This window comes from Gekko japonicus, unplaced genomic scaffold (assembly GCF_001447785.1).
Source record: "Gekko japonicus isolate JY-2015 unplaced genomic scaffold, Gekko_japonicus_V1.1 scaffold1137, whole genome shotgun sequence".
Taxonomy (NCBI): domain Eukaryota; kingdom Metazoa; phylum Chordata; class Lepidosauria; order Squamata; family Gekkonidae; genus Gekko; species Gekko japonicus.
Window position 1 is genome coordinate 280,285 of NW_015175393.1, and position 14,483 is coordinate 294,767.

At 43.9% G+C, this 14,483-nt stretch overlaps 1 long non-coding RNA gene across 1 annotated transcript in view; it reads left to right on the forward strand.

Moving 5' to 3' along the window:
* The window catches only part of LOC107122546, a 74,653-nt gene extending 69,349 nt beyond the window's left edge, over nt 1-5,304 (forward strand). The window contains exon 3 of the long non-coding RNA XR_001482925.1: nt 5,102-5,304. This is a non-coding gene — a long non-coding RNA (uncharacterized LOC107122546). The remainder of the gene's footprint in view (nt 1-5,101) is intronic.
* The last annotated feature ends 9,179 nt before the right edge of the window (nt 5,305-14,483 follow it).

Genomic DNA, 14,483 nt, shown 5'->3' on the forward strand with positions numbered 1-14,483 from the left:
GGAAAGAGTTGTAAGGCTAGGAACTTTGTGTGTGTGTTTAATGCATGCTAATACGTTTCAGTTGAAAATTATGTGTGCACTTTCTTTGGATATTTAACAGAGCTCTGGATACAAGTTCTAATGGTATCTAGAAAATTAATGGGAATTTTTTAAATTCTCACAGGAAGTTGTGTATGAATTAGCAAAGAACATAAGAGACACCAATGTTGGATCAGGCCAAAGGCCCATCCAGTCCAACACTCTGTGTCACACAGTGGCCAAAAATACCAGGCGCCATCAGGAGGTCCACCAGTGGGGCCAGGACATTAGAAGCCCTCCCACTGTTGACCCCCCCCCCCCCAAGCACCAAGATGACAGAGCATCACTTGCCCCAGAGCCCCCATCTATACCTTGTGGCTAATAGCCACTGATGGACCTCTGCTCCATATACTTACCTAATTCCCTCTTGAAGCTGTCCATGCTTGTAGCCGCCACCACTTCCTGTGAATTCCAAGTGTTAATCACTCTTTGGGTGAAGAAGTACTTCCTTTTATCCGTTCTAACCCGACCGCTCAGCAATTTCATGAAGTACCCATGAGTTCTTGTATTGTGAGAAAGGGAGAAAAGTACCTCTTTCTCTACCTGCATAATCTTATAAACCTCAGTCATTTCACCCCTCAGTCGTCGTTTCCCCAAGCTAAAGAGTACTAAGCGCTTTAACCTTTCCTCATAGGGAAAGTGTTCCAACCCTTTTATCATTCAAGGATCGCCTCTCCCCTGGTAGGTTCCGTGACCATCTGCTCCAAAGCACAGTCATTTAGAGTGTCTAGAAACTCAAAAGAAAAAGTAAATTATATCATGTGCAGGAAGACTTACTATAAAAAAACTACCACATGTAGAAACCCTGCTCCTTTGTTATCTGCATTTCTTCTTGTTTGATTACTTCTTGCAGGGATTTTATATTTTATTTCAGAATTGATTTGACATTACCCTCTTGTTCAGACTATATATATATGTATGTATCAACAAAAATTGAATCAGTATGTTTCATCACCTTACTTGTTTGCTACAGATTTAGAAAGCATAGAATTTGGAGGATAATGCACAGTAAAAATTAAGGTTTGATTCTCCACTCCTGCACATGCAGCTGATAGTGTGACCTTGGGTCAGTTACAAGTTGTTTCAGAGCTGTACTCTCATGAGCAGTTCTTGAAAGAGCTCTCTCAGCCCCACCTGCCTCACAGGGTGTCTGTTGTGGGGAGGGGAAGGGAAAGGAGTTTGTAAGCCGCTCTGAGACTCCTTTGGCAGTGAAGGGTGGGGAATTTCTCTGGAATTTCCCCAAACAAAACAGCAAACGAGACATTGAGCTCGACACCCTCATGCTTCATGTTTGTTTCCACTCCTCAAAACTATCCTTTTTACAGGATATTTTATTAAGAAGAAAACACCTTCCAACTTTATAAGATTACTCATGAGGAAGATAGCTGAAATGAGTGTAAAAACCGGTGTACTCATCGAGAAAAGAGAAAATGAACATGTTGGACTCTGTTGAGAAAATGAATATGTTGGACTCTGTTTTGCTTTTGTCTGAATTTTTTACTATACTGCAAAATGTCTACAGAATTTATTAAATTTATTAAATGTATCATTGTCATTTTATCACAGTGGTTTCTTGTTTGTTGGCATTAGTGCACACTGGGCATAGACCACGTTACAGTGCAGCAGTTCTGTTTCTGGTGGTGAGGAAGGTGCTTTGTTTCTTCATTACTACAAAGTCACAGATGTGTGAAAAGTAGGCCACAGGTCGAGGGCTGGCTGCCCCTTGCATGCGCAAATTGAAAGTGACAGACACCTCTGTGCTCTGTTGCTAATTTGTCTCCATGTTAAATGCTTATGAAGCTCTAATTAAAATGAAAAGTCCTTGAGTCCTGCCAGCAGACAGATTGAGTTATTTATGGCAGAAGCGGCCACCAGCGGTAATTGCAGCACATCCTTGAAAAAATACAAGGGTTTTTTCCCCCATTCAAGAATAGCACCAGGCTGAGCAGGGGTGAAGGGGTCAAGACCACTCAAACAAGAGGCCAAAGAGGCAAAATCAGGATTCTGTCTATCTTAGTGCACAATCTGTATTATGGATATTATAACTGCTTAGGTGTCCAAATTGCTGGTTATCCCTTGGAGACCTAGTTCGTCTCAACCAACTGCTGAAGAAGCTGCATCAAGAAATTGCTGCAACGGGTGCATTTTAATTTCACCATGAGGAATTTCAGACAGGCGATATATTCCGGTTCAGGAACGGTTCCCAAATGGTTTCTGGTCTGACATTTCAGACAGAACTGTTTTAGAACCGGTTCCCTACTGGAATATATTTGTACTTTCACACACACACGCTTCTGTTCCGTTCAGGAAACGGGGCTGAACTGTTTTACCTGTAAACCACTTCCAAGTAGTCTTCAGTTTCTTCTCCCGGATCCGAAACGCTTTTTCCCGCCATTTTTCACCCATGTGGGTGATCTCCGGCTTTTTTAAAACGTTCACTTTAGAGCGCTAGAGCGCTATAACACAACAGCAAAACAGCATTATAGCAACCCCATTGGAATGCCTGGAGTGTTGTGTTATAACGCTATAGCACTCTAAAACGAACATTCAAAGAAAAAAGCCGGAGATCGCCTGCACGGGCGAAAAACGGCAGGAAAAAGCAGTGCAGTCTGAAATGGCAAACCGCTTCAGATCCAGATGTTAACCAGTAGGGGAAAGCCATGTGTGAAATGGCAGCCCTATACCGGTTTACTCCACAATGGATCAAAAACGGCCTCAAACAGGCTTAAAAAGGGTAATGTGAAATTTCTCCATGTTTTTTCACTTTGCCCCTGAAAGGCGAGCTTGTAATTTTAGTGCAATTTGGCTGCCTTGCTTCTGTAAAATGTAACTTTGTAGACTGTCATGCATTTAAAAGTGAGAGCATTTCCCCTGTTGGTATTTGTCCACTGTTCATATATAAATATAATATCTAGATTGGTTTGGTAGAATGGGGTGATCATTGATGCTTTGTTATTGTAGGAATGACATTTGAAAGTAATGCATTCTTTCTTAGAAAATGAAGTCAATTCTTTAAAAAAAGGACCAGTATATCTTTGGAATGAGATAAGTGAAAGATGTAAATAACTGTGTAATTAGAACTACTGAAGACTGTAACCCCCTGAGGGAGCGGTTTGTATGTGTGTGAGAGAAAGGGAGAATGCGTTAGCTGTTCAATGCTCTAGAATATTTCCAGCAGTGCACTAAACAGCAGTAACTTCTCTGGAGGTGGATTAGAGGTGCTGTGAATAGTTATTGTTCTTTAACATACAGCAACTTTCGAGTTATGTTTGAAATATTTTAAACATTTACTTCAATCAGTATATCTAATTTTCGACATGGCCAGATCTGTGGATCCTCAAATCAAGAGACTGGAGCCATGAACGTATAAGAGAGATTTTTCCACAAACCTCACCCAGAAAAATCTGGAATCTAAAACGGAAATATATTGGGGAGTTTAAATCCCCCCCCAAATAATATAACGAGTGCCTGTAGTTTTCAAAAATGAATGCTTGCTCAGTGGCTGTTGAGTTTGTTAGGCAACCGCAATACTATTGCTAGCTTTCACGCCTTAGTTTCTGTTAGTAAAAGGCAGGAGGGGAAGGGAGGCGCTTTGCAGGACTGTTTTGGCCTTTGAGGGAGGAGTCATTGGGGCTAGGCATCAACAACTGGGTGAGTTGATACCATGTGACTTGCATCGCTCAGCCAGGACTAGCTGCCTGCTACTGTTCAGCAGCAGCCACCCCACAAAAGCTAGTGTGGTATAGTGTTGCCAACTCGTACTTACGAAAAAGTGGGTGGAGTCCTGAACCTCCCCAGAAGTCTTCTGGTGTGCGCGCTGCGATGGTGTCACCCGGAAGTGACGTCATTGCATAGGGCATGTTGGGGGTGGGGCCACAATCATTCCAGCGAGAACCATGGAGTTTTCCCTCGAATGATAGAGCATCCCCCTGCAACGTGCCCAACACGATGAGGTCACCTCTGGGTGACGTCTTCACGCCGGGCACGTCACACACTTTGGAGGTGGGGTTCCCCCCACCCCAGCGGCCCGATGCAGGCTTGCAGGTAACAGGCCTCTCAGAGGGGGTTTCCCCACCCCCGGGGGGGGGCTGGCAACCCTAATTGTTAATTGTTTTAAATTGTTTTATTGTGTTTTATTGCACTGAGTGCCTTACTGCTGTAAGCCGCCCTGAGCCCGCACGCAGGGAGGGCGGGGTATAAATAGAACTAACTAAATAAATAAAATAAATAAATAGTGTGGTGCCATGGTTAGAGTTTCAAACTTGAATGGCTGAGACCCAGGTTCAGATTCCCACTGTGCTTTGGAGGCTCACTGGGTGACCTTGGACCAGTTACAGATCCTCAGCCTGACATACCTGACAGAATTGTTGTGAGGATAAAATGGAGGAGAGGAGAATTATGGAGGCTGCTTTGGGTCCTCATTGTGAAGAAAGGTGGGGTGTTATAAATGAAATAAACATAACTGAAAGGGGGGCAGAGTGGGAGGGAAAGAATGAAGCAGGGAAAAGTAAGGATATGGGGGTTGCCAGGAGGAGGGAAAGAAGAAATGTTGTGAGGACCGGGAGGGGGGAAAGGGGAACAGTGTGGGGAGGGGGCAATACACTGTGATGCCCTCTGCAGGTCCTTACTGTTTCCCAGCTGCTCAAGTGGGCCTGGCAGCTGGCACAATGCCACTTGGCCATAGATTGCCGGGCAAGGGGGGAGGCTATGGGGGTTTTCAAGAAAGAGAAAACAGTGTGGGAGGGAGGAAATGAGATGTCCCTGTAAAACCTTGTATTGTATAATACTGAAAATTTAATTGCATAATAATTAGCTGTGAACCTGTAAATTTTAAAATGATGCCTAATTATAAAATTGATTAAACTAATGATTAGTGGATTATACTTCAGTCATGTTAATATATTTAGATGAATGTGGATATCATTTTTTGATCTTGCATCTAGTTCGCTTGAGATACTCTTCCATTTTAAGCATTTAACTGCTGGTCCATCTGATCAAATATTTAATTTCATTTGTTTTTCAGAAAACAAGCTGGAATAATCGCTGCTTCAGCTGGCTTCCAAATCGGCTATCGGATTTCACTAAACAGCCCAGCTTAAAACTTGCCACACAGCAGGGCCGGTTGCCAAGGGTGACAGTGCACAGGAAGGATATAAATGTGAACAATGATTTGTCTGCAAGTTTACATCAGAGTGCTGGGCTTCTGTGTCTTCTTAATTGTTTCTCACGTTCAAGGTAAAATCACACTTCTGCAACTTGATTTTTGTTTTATATTTTTTATTGATAAAATTAATATGTCTAGCCAACGTACTGTTTTTTGTTTGAACTGCAGACTGAAACAGACGTTCTCTTTAACGTGTGAACACAAATGAGGACTTGTATAGATAAACACAGATGTATATCCATTCCCTCAAGGAATGTTTTACAACTGAAGTTTATTTTGGGGAGGGAAGACGAAAGAATTTTCTGATTGTGCCACCTACTGTGCCAACAACAGTCCTCAAGCTGCCACCTGCTGGCTGTTCCACTACTGGAGGTAGCCCATCTGATTACCGGAGCCCATGTCTTCCTCTAGGGTAGCTCCAATTTTTGGAGGGTGATGGGAGTGCTGTCTTCAGAAACTTTCAGGAGGTGCCGGAAGGCCCCCTGATTTGCCAAAGCTTTTCATTGGCTATAGACTTCAGCTGTCTTTGGAGGGGGTTATTTGGGGTTTTTATTTTGTTGGTTTTAAATTGGATAAATGAAATATTAACAAGCCAGTATTTTAAGAATTGCGTGTGCCATCAAAGGTAGCAACCAGTCTTGCCAAAGAAATTGAAAACATCGTGAATTGAATACCCAGGTGATTTTCAAACTCCTGACCTCTGAGACTTACAGTGTTCTAAACTGAACATGCACATCTACAGGATGTTTGCCAGCACCAGTTTGATAATGCCATGCATAAAATAATAACATCCGATTTAGATTCCCCCCCCCCACTTTTAAACATTTTAGTAGATTTTAACACGTTCATAAAATATAATTATAAAATAATATCCACGTGAGATTTACAAGGAAAATAAAGGAAACCTGAATAATTAACTGCAGAAAAGCATTCCTTCAGTTTCTAAAGTTACGATGTCTGTTGCAGTATCCAATAAAGGGAATCCATTTCTAGGGGGAAATACTGATGGCAAAAAGCAGTTTCTGCAACAAAAATTAGCAGTTAGTATAATTATTTATTTGTTAGATTTTTTTTAAAGTCGCTGCTTACCCAAAGGGTCTTGCAGCAACTTACAACCTTAAAGCCATAAACTAAGGTAAAAATAGTATGAAAACAAATAACAAATACTAACATTAAAGTAATAAATGATTAAAATACATGGATAGCACCAGGGCTTTTTTTGTAGAAAAAGCCCAGCGGGAACTCATTAGCATAATAGGCCACACCCAACAGCAGAAACTCATTGGCATATTAGGCCACACCCCTGACAGCATAGCTCATTAGCATATTAGGCCACACCAGAGGTCATTTCGGGGGGGACGCGGGGGAATGCAGTTCCCCTGGGTGAGGTACGGGGGGTGGGGCACATGACAAAGCCCCGCCCCCTGCTTCCGGCCGCCCCGCTTCCGGCCCTCATTCAGCCAGCAGGAGAAGAGGGAGGGTAAGTTGCTTCCTCCCTGCCTCTCCCCACCCCTGCCTGCCTGGGGCCAGGGAGGGCCTTCGCGGGGCTTCCTTGCACTCCCGCTGGCCTTGCAGGTCCACCGCCGGGCCCCTCATGGGGCTCGGCAGTGGAGCTGCTAATGAGTTATGCTAATGAGTTCCCCTAGCTCTTTTTCTACGAAATGACCCCTGCCCCGGTCCAAACTGACTTCCCCCCTGGGCCAGTTAAGGGCCATGCAGCTTCCTCCGAGGAAAGGTGTTTAATTTGTCTGGTGGCACCTTAAAGGTTATGAAAAGATAGAGCCACAGGCCTTTGCATGTTAGGCCACACACCCCTAATGTAGCCAGTCCTAATGCGTTTCTGCTGTTGGGTGTGGCCTATTATGCTAATGAGTTCCTGCTGGGCGTGGCCAACTTGGGAGCCAGCCGGAACTCCGTTCCTGTGCGTTCCTGCCGAAACATGGCCCTGGATAGGACTATGCCACTAATAAAAACAACCTACACATGTTGAATATCCTCCAAAGGCAAACCTAAACAATTCGGCCTTGCATGACCTGCAGAAACTAAAAAGTCTGGCAGGGCACAGGGGTCATCCAAGCATGCATTCCACAGAGTAGAGTCCCCAACTGAGAAGGCCCTTCCCCTGGTGACAGCTGATGACTGAGCTATATCTTGGGATCAGGTCCCTGCAAGAGGCCACTAGACACGGACCGAAGGGAGCTCCAAGGGTTGTAACATTTCTACTTACCATAAAACCTTGACCAACTGTATTCTCATTGCAAGGACTGCTGTTGTTTTCCAATACCCTACCCAGAACAATTTTTATGATGAAAGATTTTAAATATTGGTAATCTAATACTGGGTTGAAAATTTGTGCTGACATAATTCAGTAAAACATGAACAGGATCACATCCAATATGAATTCCATCAATTACAGAACAGAGCATTTAAAACTACTCGATATTAGTACAACTCTACTGAAGATGTAGGAAATGTCAAACACTGCCAACATTTAAATGTGTCAGTTCAGAACATTCTGTTTTAAGTGTCACTGGAGTCAGAGACTATTGGCACAATGTCTTATACTATGCCTCCCTTACAGACAAAGCAAAGTCTTCAGCTGTATCATATACATTATTTCAAGTGTATCTAGCTCATTCTCCCATAATAATGTATATCTGTCTTTATGCCTCAATTCAATATTAATGAATAAACGCATGTCATTCCGTAAATTATGTAATGCCAAATATTCCCACCACGACAGTTTTTGTAAATTCAGTTGTGGCCCTAATTTAAAACACACACACACACACTCCAAAGTATCTGGTCCTCTGGTACCAGAATAGGGTCCAGACTTCTGAACATTTAAAGTCTTTGGAACCCAAACACTTGCACAGCATTTTAGGTGTGTGGTATGAGAGCTGGTGAAAGGGGAAGATTCTTGTGTACAGCCAGCTGAATCCTTGGTTAGTTTACAAAAGAAGAGCATGCCATTTGGATCCCAGCAACAAGATTTCTATTTAAGCGGTGCTGGATTGTATACATTGCACTTCTGCCCATGTCTAGTCTTACCCATTGAGTAACTCAGAAAATATTTGAACTTAACAAATAATGTGGTGTGTCTGATATTTCTGGTGCAAGAGAAGAAGAAAGATAGAAAAATAAACGATTTAAACTGAAAACGGCTACAGTGTTTTTAAATAGTTAAGAGAAACAAGCTTTCAACTTTGTACTAACATAGTAGAAAGTTTGCTTGCTGTATGCATATGCACGTTCTATCAGTCAGAGCAATCCATTAGTTTTGCTTGACGAGGAAAGATAACAGAGGTATAAATATGGTTGGGTTCAGATCCAGGTGGAAGCTGTGTTGATTTGAAGCAGGAGAACAAACTTTGAGTCCGGTGGCACCTTCAAGACCAACAAAGGTTTGTTGCTCTGAAAGGTGCCACTGGACATTTGTTCTGTGTTAAAAAAAAAAAAAATTAAATTTGTTCTGTGGTTTGATTCAGAGAGCTTTCCCACTCAAGCTTGCTCAGTTCCCAATTTTACTACAGTCTTAGTCCTGTGTGGTTTTAGTTCATGCAAGTCCCATGATCCCCAGCATAGCCTTTTAGATTTTACAGGGCTCTTTTTGTAGCAGGTTCTCATTTGCATATTAGGCGACACACCCCTAATGTAGCCAATCCTCCAAGAGCTTACAGTAGCTCCTGTAAGAAGAGCTCTGTAAGCTCTTGGAGGATTGGCTACATTGGGGGGTGTGGCCTAATATGCAAAGGAGTTCCTGCTACAAAAAGAGCCACTCCGCCCTCCTTTTTTCACCAGTGGAAAAGATGCTTGGATCCATGCCTCCTTGAGGTGTGTGTGTGTGTGTGAATCCATGCTTCTTTCAGTTATTACGGGTATATATAACATCATTTTCTGAGTATAGACTTAAGTCGCTAGAAAATTTCAAAGACATGAGCTGAGTCATTGAAAAACCAAGTGAAAATTGCAGACATAGTTGACAGTTTCATTGAGGACACGGAAATGATAAAATCTGCATCTCACAGAAAGAGTTGTTGGTTTAGTATATTCTTTCAAACATATAATTTCTAATTTCAGACATGTAGGTCTAGTCCATAATTATAACCGTGGTAAAATTTTGTAATCCTTTTCATTATTTTTTGATTATTTTTTCTTCAGCTTGTCCCCGTAAATTCTTGGGCCTCTTTCAGTGATAGCTGTCTTTCAGTGCCAAATTTGCCTTAGTGCATTAGTTCTAGCTAATGTTACAGTATATCGTGTTGCTGTTTCTAATGCATAGGAAGCCCAAACGGGAAGTTGTTAAGATGACTGGAAGGACAGGCAGGCATCCTTTTAGGACATGAATTGCTTCCTGTATAATTCAGTTAGACTGGTTTCATTACTAACCAGCTGAATCCTGTTTTGAAAAGGTTGGAACTAGCCAGCTGTTCCACTCAGTCTTGGCTAGTTCTTCTTGCCACAGCTTCCGTCCCACATGGCTTTTGCACATGTAGGTCCTGTGATCCCCAACATAACCCTTCTGGGAGGTCAAATGGGAACTCTCTTTTCTTTTTCACCTGCAGTAAAGCTGGTTGAATCCAGCCCAGTCGGTGTTTGAAATGGGGCCTGCAAATTATGGCATGTGTTGCTCACACAGATAAACATATTCGCAGAACTCTACAGAATTTTTCACCTTAGTTTTGATAATGAACAGAAATAAATGTAGTTAAAAATCATGTCATTAATGTTCCATGCATAATTTTTAATCAGATCAGCACTCTGCATGTTCAGTGGGAGCTGTTCCATATGTTTCATACCAGGCCTCTCAATCAAACCAGGAAGGTGGTATTAGAACTCCCACATCTGCGGCGGCAGCAGAACAGTTTTGAAATGTTCACATTTGTCCTTGAAAGTTGTTAAATGGAAGAGGGCGGGAAAGATGCACACTTAACTGTTTTTCCCCTTCAAATTGTGGATACTGTAATTTTAATACATTTGACTGTCTACTGTAACACTGTCTGCTGTAACAGCTTGGATCCAATGCTGTGCCCACTGCAGTTGATAATTAAAACAGTGTTATGAATTTTGATTTATAAATATTTAAGCATTACAGGAAGCTCGGATCAATGGGAGATATATTTAGGTACATAAGAGTCTAAGTAGCTGCCGGACTTGCTGTGGGATCCAGAAAGAATACATATTAGGGCTACGCCCCACTGATCCATGGGCTATGCTTTGCCCTTTACTAAAAAGAGCACTAGTTTTCATTCAGCACTTAGTCCATTTATATATGTTTTCGGAGACTTCTAACTGTCACCTTATTGGTATACGTATTAGTTCTCCTATTGTAGGCTTGGACCCCAAAGTGGGTTTTGACGTGCCCCCTTAGTGATTTATGAGCCCAGGAGCTGAAACGAGCTGGGAGAAGAGGTTTTAACAGACTTGAAATCTGCATTACATGTATAAAGTTGTGGATAAGTTGCCATACAAGGTTTCATTTTGTGCTGAACACATCAGGATTCCTTCAGATCGCTTGTACGAGGGTAAAATTAATGAGTCGCAGTGGCCTGTTTAGCTTCTGTTGGTATTCTTCCTTAAAGTAAGGGATAATTCCAAGCAGTAGCATGATCCAAATTGCTAAAAAATACTGTGTTCTGCCTCTGAGGCGGAGGACATCTTGGGCGATTCCCACTGTCCTATCAGGGAGGCAGGAACTAAAAACATTTCCTCTTCCTGTAGTGTGGGAGTTGCCCATTTTGCCAGTTCTGTTCCTGCCTCAAAGGGAAAAGCAGCTTCTGCCTACTAGACCCACTGTTCATTTTGCTTTCTATTTTGCCTTCCTCCTTCCTACCTCTTCACTTACATTTTCTCAGCCTATTCTACCTCCGTTTCTGACTTCTCATTCTCTAATCCTTGGATGCCTTCTTTAATCTTTGGAGCTTTCCCCTTCTTTACTTCTTGGACTATTTCCTCTCTGAAGGAGAAACAGATGCTTCACTTGTGGCTATCGCCACAGAGCACAACGAAGTCAGGGCCGGCACGTCTTCTCAACTTCCCATGCTCCACACACTCCATCATGACCAACTGAAGTGAAGTGTCTGTCTCCAGTCGTGGCCCACTTCTGTTTGGGCAGCTACAAGCAGCGGCCATTTTGTTAAGCTGGAATTGGTGGGAACACGTGACCTGCCCGAGACTCTCACTGGCTTGCCTACGGCCCAGGAGATGGCTCTGACTCTACATGGGGATGCCCTCACTCAGGTCATAACCCACAATTCCCTCTAAATCGGCCTTACAGGACACGGAGGAGGATGACGAAGCACTGACTTTTTTCTCCACCTGTCCGGCATCTGCTAAAGAAAACCATGAGAGAGGAGTTTGTCACCCTCTGCAGATCTGAGATCATTAATGCTCAGGGAAATGACTCAGATTCCTCTTCATCTTCCCCCACTCCCAGACCCACTCCCCAGGGACACGTTTTCAGTTGGCCCACCAAGGTGGCACAAAAGCAGTCTCTACTCAAAAAGCAGGGGAGGGACCATCCCTGGGGGATCATGAATACTGAACGCGGGGATAGGGAGGAAGGGGAATTCTCCTCAGATCAGGAGTCTGAGGAGCTCATTGTTCCTGAGCAGTCTCCACTCTTATTCAAACCAGAGGACTGCCTTTATCTGCTAAACAAAACCCTGGCAGCTTTAGAACTTCCGGAGACCCCTTCTGATGAGGAACACCCGGCCAAGTCAGGCCTCAAAACTAGACCCAAGGGGATACAGGAATTTTTTCCCCCCAGGGTAGACTCCACGGAAAAAGTTTTTCCCTTCCCAGAATTTTTTGAGTGAAGGGTGAGTGCAGAATGGCTTAAGCCAATGGCCAATCGACAGTTCCCTGCCTCTTTTGAGAGGCTCTGTGACTTACCTTCCTTTGCCAACAATCTGTTCCAGGTCTCACTAGTAGATGCCCCGATAACAGTCCTCCAGACATATGATCCCTCTGAGAATGGTTGCGGGGCTGTGAGAGATGCACTGCGTAAAAAGGTAGAGGTGGCATTAAAGAAAAGTGTATGAGATTATGGCCTTGGCCATCAAGACATCCTCCACTGCTTCTGTTGTTACTAGGGCAGCCATAGTCTGGCTTGGAAAAATTACCCAACTTATTCCAGGAGACAGCCGCAAACTCCTAGAAGGCATCAACAGGGTCATGAAATCCACTGCCTTCATGGCAGATGCTTCCCTGGATATAATAGTATTCCTAGCCAGCCCTGTAGCTAGGGAATTCTTTAGGAGGAGGCCACAGGGGGCCAACCAGCTAATTAAATGGAAGTACAGTGCAGGTGGTAAGTTAGAACACTTTGGGGGCAGCCCAGGAGGGAGGGGGCCCAGAAGAAACACTAGGGGGCCGGACCCCGTGGGCCCCATGTTAGCTACGGGCCAGAGCCATGTCATTTGTGGCAGTTGTCAGTACGGTGCTCTGGTTGAGAGCATGGCAAGCAGACTTGCACTCCAAGTATATTGTTACAGCCTTCCAGGGTGATAGGCTTTTTGGTGAGGCACCGGACAAAATCTTGGTGGAGACCCAAGAAAAGAAAAAAGCCATGCCTAAAATCCTAAGACATAGCGATGGGAGAACCAACCCTCGTTCCTTTTGCTCTCAAAGCACTCTCCCATGTTTCAAGCAAAACTACAGAAAGAATACCTGGAGCTCAGCTAGATCCTATTTTAAAAGAGGATTCAATAATGCAAAGTTCAATCAACAGGCCACCAACAGGGATGACAGACCCGATCAAGGCAACAAGTCCCCCAAGGCATGACTATCACTCCTTTCCAGTAGGTGGACTCCTCCTCCACATGGGTAGACTCTTGGACATTAAAGGTGGTCTCTCAGGGATACTTTAAAGAGTTCTTGACAATGCCACCAGGAAGATTTATCCGTTCTCCATTTCACAAGAACAAGCAGAAGCAGCTAATTACAAACCAAACCATGCAACATTTGTTGGACATCAGGGCAGTGGAGGTGGTCCCAGTATCCAAACAGGGATGGGGAGTTTACTCAATCTTTTTTACAGCCCCCAAGAAAAACAGAGACTGGAGGGCGATCCTGGACCTGAAGTTTCTAAACAAATACATCAGACGCCAACACATCCGGATGGAAACACTCAGGTCCATAGTGGAGGCCCTGCAACTGGGACAGTTTATGTCGTCCATAGACTTGATGGAAGCTTACTTATATATCCCCATTCTGCTCACCCACAGACGTTTTCTGAGGTTCTTTGTCGGAAGTCTTCACCTGCAATTCAGAGCTCTACCCTTCGGCTCGTCAACGGTTCCCAGAGTATTCTCAAAGGTACTTAGCCATTTGATCATTCAGTTGAGGAGGAAGGGGATACACATCCACCCATACCTAGACGACCTCTTGACATTATAGGGATCCAAAGACAAGTCTATCATAGATACTCAGGAGACCATTCAATGTTTGCAACACTTCGGCTTCCTAGTCAATCTACAGAAAAGCTCCCGTACGTCAACAAGACGTCTAGAGCACCTGGGGGTCATGATAGATACTGAGACATCATGTTTTTTCCCCCAGAAATCAAACTCAAGAAGACTATTCAGCTGACAAGGGTAGTGATCATGTTCACATCCACAAAGCTGATGCCCTTAGCCAAGATGCAGGGATTCATGGTGGCCAACGAGGTCATACAGTGGGGACACCTACACTCCAGGCCATTTCAAAATTTACTCAAACCATACTAGTTACAAGTGATGACGAGATCCACCATGAGTGTCCAGGTCCCCGCAACAGTCAAATCCAGTCTACATTGGTGGACGGACAGACAGAATCGCCTGCAAGGCAAGACCTTTCGTGTCACCACTGTAAAACAGATCTTCACAGATGCCAGTCTGACGGGATGGGGAGCAACCCTGGATGGTATCCCGGTCCAGGGCAGATGGTCATGGCACGATGCCAGACTTCTCATCAACCTACTAGAATTTCAAGTGACACGTCTGGCAGTGCTACATTTCAAGGACAGGACATTGGGTCACCATGTCCTGATTTGAATGGACAGCATAGCTACCAAGACTTACCTCAACAACCAGGGGGATCCTATGTTGGGCTGAATCTCACCTGACATCCATTCGGGCTGAGCACATCAGGATAATGAACACGCAAGCAAACTGGCTCAGCAGAACAACTATACGAGAGGGAGAATGGTCACTCAAGGAGGAACTCTTTCTGATGATCACCAGACACTTTGGAACACCAC